This window comes from Triticum urartu, chromosome 1 (assembly GCF_003073215.2).
Source record: "Triticum urartu cultivar G1812 chromosome 1, Tu2.1, whole genome shotgun sequence".
In the NCBI taxonomy this organism is placed as follows: Eukaryota; Viridiplantae; Streptophyta; class Magnoliopsida; order Poales; family Poaceae; genus Triticum; species Triticum urartu.
The window spans coordinates 480,929,398-480,934,837 of record NC_053022.1 but is presented as its reverse complement, the minus strand read 5'-3'; positions in this window follow the sequence as shown (position 1 = coordinate 480,934,837).

Here is a 5,440-nt window from a genome sequence, read left to right as displayed (position 1 = left end):
GATGGACATCCAGCAGCGCGACAGCGTGGTGGTGGAAGTAGCGGGATCCCGGCAGGGCTTCGCCAAGCACAAGCGGGGAGGAAGAGGTGTCACGAGAGGGAGGGAGGCGCCAGGGCTTCAGGTGTGGCTGCCCTCCCTCCCCTCCACTATATATAAGGGCCTAGGGGGGGCGCCGGCCCCTTGTAGATCCCATCTAGGGAGGGGGCGGCAGCCCTAGGGGTGGCTTGGCCTCCAAGCCAAGTGGAGGCGCCCCCACCCCTTAGGGTTTCCAACCCTAGGTGCATGGGAGGCCGAAGGGGGGAGCACCAGCCCACCAGGGGCTGGTTCCCACGCCTCTTCAGCCCATGGGGCCCTCCGGGATAGGTAGCCCCACCCAGTGGACCCCCCGGACCCTTCTGGTGGTCCCGGTACAATACCGATGACTCCCGAAACTCTCCCGGTGGCCGAAACTGGACTTCCTATATATAAATATTTACCTCTGGACCATTCCGAAACTCCTCGTGACGTCCGGGATCTCATCCGGGACTCCAAACAACTTTCGGTTAACCGCATACTAATATCTCTACAACTCTAGCGTCACCGAACCTTAAGTGTGTAGACCCTACGGGTTCGGGAGACATGTAGACATGACCGAGACAACTCTTCGGTCAATAACCAACAGCGGGATCTGGATACCCATGTTGGCTCCCACATGCTCCACGATGATCTCATCGGATGAACCACGATGTCGAGGATTCAATCAATCCCGTATTCAATTCCCTTTGTCTATTGGTATGATACTTGCCCGAGATTCGATCGTCGGTATCCCGATACCTCGTTCAATCTCGTTACCGGCAAGTCTCTTTACTCGTTCCGCAACACATCATCTCGTGATCAACTCCTTGGTCACATTGTGCACATTATGATGATGTCCTACCGAGTGGGCCCAGAGATACCTCTCCGTTTACACGGAGTGGCAAATCCTAGTCTTGATTCGTGCCCACCCAACAGACACTTTTGGAGATACCCGCAGTGCACCTTTATAGCCACCCAGTTACGTTGTGACGTTTGGTACACCCAAAGCATTCCTATGGTATCCGGGAGTTGCACAATCCCATGGTCTAAGGAAATGATACTTGACATTAGAACAGCTTTAGCATACGAACTACACGATCTTGTGCTAGGCTTAGGATTGGGTCTTGTCCATCACATCATTCTCCTAATGATGTGATCCCGTTATCAATGACATCCAATGTCCATGGTCAGGAAACCATGACCATCTATTGATCAACGAGCTAGTCAACTAGAGGCTTACTAGGGACATGTTGTGGTCTATGTATTCACACATGTATTACGGTTTCCGGTTAATACAATTATAGCATGAACAATAGACAATTATCATGAACAAGGAAATACAATAATAACCATTTTATTATTGCCTCTAGGGCATATTTCCAACAGTAACCATTTATGACGATCTCTTTTTCACCTCCATAAACGAGAAACATATCCTTAGTCCTATCGTGTCTATCGTGTCTTCTATGTCAGCCAACCTGCTCTCTCTATGGTACTTTGCCTTTAGGTTTGTGACATCTGGTGGTATGTAGGGCATGCTACTTAGTCTACCATCTCCGATGTGGATGAGGGACGGTATTTGGACTATTCTTGATGGATCGACGTTACAATCATGTAGCAATTTTATGAATTTCCTCTCGAGGGGGTTGAATCCTCTGTGGGCGCTCAGAAATTTTACCAGGTCAAACTTCTTTATGAGTTCGTGGTTGTGTTCATCAAAATATTCTGTGACCACCCACCGTGCTCCATCTGTGTTTAGCTTACACTGGACAGGGCATCCTGTCTTGACAATGATACCTCTCTTTCGTTCCGGCTCGACAGATGCAACACCTTTACCCTTCTTGTTCCTTCGTGCCTTGTAGCACCTTATCTCACCTTTGCTCTACTCGTTACTTTTTTATTTTCCTATGGTATTCGGTGTTCACCGCAAACCCATTGAACATTGCATATCTCTGGTAGAATTCCTTGGCATCTTCAAATGAACCAAATCTCTGCCCAACATATGGTGGTTGAGGTATCATGATTTCTGATTGCCCATTTTCTTCATCCCCTTGTGCTTCGTCGTCAGTTTCATCATTCACTTCAGTATCGGCGGCTATTTCATTTGCTTGAGTGTTGCTTGTGCTGGTGTGCAAAGGTGTGCTTGTCGTCATTGCTGGAACGATTGCCATTTCCGACACTGATTCTACATTGTTTGTGGCAGCATTGTTGACTTGCTGATGGAACGCTCCTTCCGTGTGCTCAAAGGTTCCCACAGTAGATGTCCCCACGCCGCTGTTGATTGTAGTTGAAGGTCCTGCAAAAAAACAGGTAAGTGTGTAAGCATTGCTTGAATGGCAGGTTTATCGTAATGGAATATAGCAATTGCGTCTGATTTGGCATGATATCATTCATACAGCAAGCCATGGCATCTGCATCTGGCCATGCATGGCAACTGCAGTTTTTCATCCTTGGCAGCTACAGTCCAACAAACATGGCAGCTACTATTGCCAAGACATGGCAACCAACATCTTTAGCATTAAAACTTGCATTCTAGGTACGAGCCCACGAGGCAAATGGAGTCAATCACGAATGTTGCACACACGCAGACAGTAATAGACAAATCCTGAAGACAATAGATGACTATTTTGCACATGTCCACTTGGTAGCATCTTCGTTGTTTGCCGCCACCATCGTGACAAATCCACTTTCCCCCCATGCTTTTCCACAAAAGCAAATGCATTATTGTTTGTTGGTTCACATATTTTTACCTTGTTGTGTCGGATGTGCTAATCGAAGCTGGTCTGTCATTCCAATTTGTTGTGCTCTATTTACAATAGCGATGGCCTGCAATGGTGAAGCTTGCCACGATACGTTTGCCGATGTGGTTCCACCATAACAACCTGCGATCATTAGCACTTGGTCAATGCATGGCAACTGTACTTTGTACAACATGGCACCTGTAGTGGTTCAACCATGGCAAACAGATTTGTTCACACTTGGCATCCACAGTTGTTTAGACATTGCAATCACAGTTGATTAGACATGGCAACTGCAGTTGATTAGACATGGCAATTGTAGTTGTCCAGACATGGCAACTGCAGTTGACCAGACACGGCAATTGTGTTCTGTCAAGACACCACGTAAACAGCAATGCCACCTATGTTCCTTCTCCTGATTCACTGTCCACAAAATCACTTCATACGACTCACATGTGTACGATGTTGATGGCGGGTACCTGGTTGCCGCCTGTTGCCACGTGCTGCATGATGGTCCTGTGTTTTTCCATAAAAGTCATAAGTCTTTGCCATCCTTGCAAGTTTAATTTCATGGCCACACCAGTATGCTTCTTTCGTACGTGTTACCTTGATTTGCCACATTGGCTACTTGAAGATGGTCCCCCGTACATCTATCAGCGTTAGCGCCCTATGTTTGAACTTGCCATGGTATCCCTGTGTGTGTGGTTGTGTCATAAGAACCTGCGAAAAATGACATTGTAGGACATAAGTAGAATGTCATTTTCATCATCACAAACATGGCAATTGTCCCTTTTTTGATCATACATCGTACCGATGTTCGCGTACTGCTCTAGTAGTGGCAGTAACGGCCCTGCGAAAATGAGTTGATTGTATTCTGCTGCATCCCAAGGGGGTACTTCCGGCCTTTGAAAAAACCAAGGATCAGTGCCGTCTTCATGATTCATTTTTTCCGCTTTTTTCTCCCACTGTGTTTTCAGTCACTGCATGAACAAGAACACATGAATATTCAAAAATGCATTCTTGTTGTTTGCACATACAAGAAAACACCGCAATCTTATCACATTTCTTGCATAGACAACCAATACATCATGGCAAGTAGGACATGCACATTCATTCCCTTTTTTCTAAAATCTGGATGCCAACTATCATTTTTTACCGATGACAACAGCCAACATAATATGATAGCAACTAACAACATAACATGGTGGCAGCTAACGACAAAGATAGGTGGCAACTAACGTCATATATGGGTGGCAATTAATTTTCTCCCTCCCTACGCACCACCCAAATTACTCCTTAGTCCCCCCTGATTTAGTGAATCCTACACAACCTTCTGGAGCAACTACTCGCAACAATCCAACTCAAAAGCTTAGTTCAGATCTAGGATAAAACATGGCAAATCTTGCATATGTTGGTGGGCAAAGGGGAATAACCACAAATCCGTGGTGTGTTTGCCATGTCAGTGTAGATCTAGTCGCCATCTTCGTGGGAAACCTGGAATTACAACTATTTTTGGACAGAAGAAGGATGAGAAAGAGTAGGAGATCGAAGATGGGCCTGTTAGCTCATCGTCGCAACTAGAGAGTGAGGGGGCGATGGGGTGTGTTTGGGGGGGTGGGGTGGCGCTAGAGATCTGGTCTGGTTGCCATGACAACTAGAGAAGGAAGACGATGGAGATAGGGGATCGAGAGGTAGGAGACGATGGCGGCAGGTCGCACTGGGGTTCGAAGGAAGGCCGGGACGACGGGCGGGTTCGGTTGTGCGGGCAGCGCGGTGGATCGCCCGTACGTGTGGGCGATTGTGCCACACACCAGACGTGTGGGCTGTGGGTGCGTGCGTCCGGACGCCGTCATGCGGGCGGGGTTGTCTCGTGCCACACAAGGCGTGCGGCTCAACCCCCTAGATGCCACACGTGTGGCAGTTACCGTCATCCAAAAACTAATTAAGCAATGTTTGCTGTAAAAATAAATCGGTTTAATTTTCGGATTAGAAGGAGCATTAGATGGTCACCGGATTAAATCATTTTTCTCTTGATTTTTTTACACCGCCCTCTCAATCACATTCGTGTGACCAGATAAATATCATCCTCCGCTCCATCCATAAAACCCATTAAGCTACGCGTGAGGGACAGCCAACCAGCTATGCCTGGCACAAGCTGGTTGGCCGTGGTAAGAAATATTTTGGAATTTTTTTAGATGAAGGTGTGGATTATTTTTTTAATGTATTTTTTCCTTTTAGATGGAGGTGAGGACCTTTGTTATTTTTCAAATGAGGGTTATGCAAAGTGGCACTCGCTGGTAGGCTGCGGTGGTATTTTTTATATTCAGGTGAGGATTTTTTTTCCAAGTTGTTTTTTTCAACGAAGACAAGAACTATGTATATTTTTTAAATGAATGTGTGCACACAACTTCCTCTCAAGCGGCGCCACAGGGTGACGTCCCAATCACTAGTTCTGATAAAGGCGATCTGGTGACCGGCTGGCGGCGGTAATGAGCCCGTGGGGCTTAGATGTTCTTTTAGGAAAGGTACGGATTAGTAGTAGCTCATCATTGCATGTGAATTATACTGATCCTGACATGCCGGCTGAGAACAACTTCAGGCTGGCGGTTCAACGCGGGTTGGAGAGCGGGGAGGGTGACGCCGTCGAG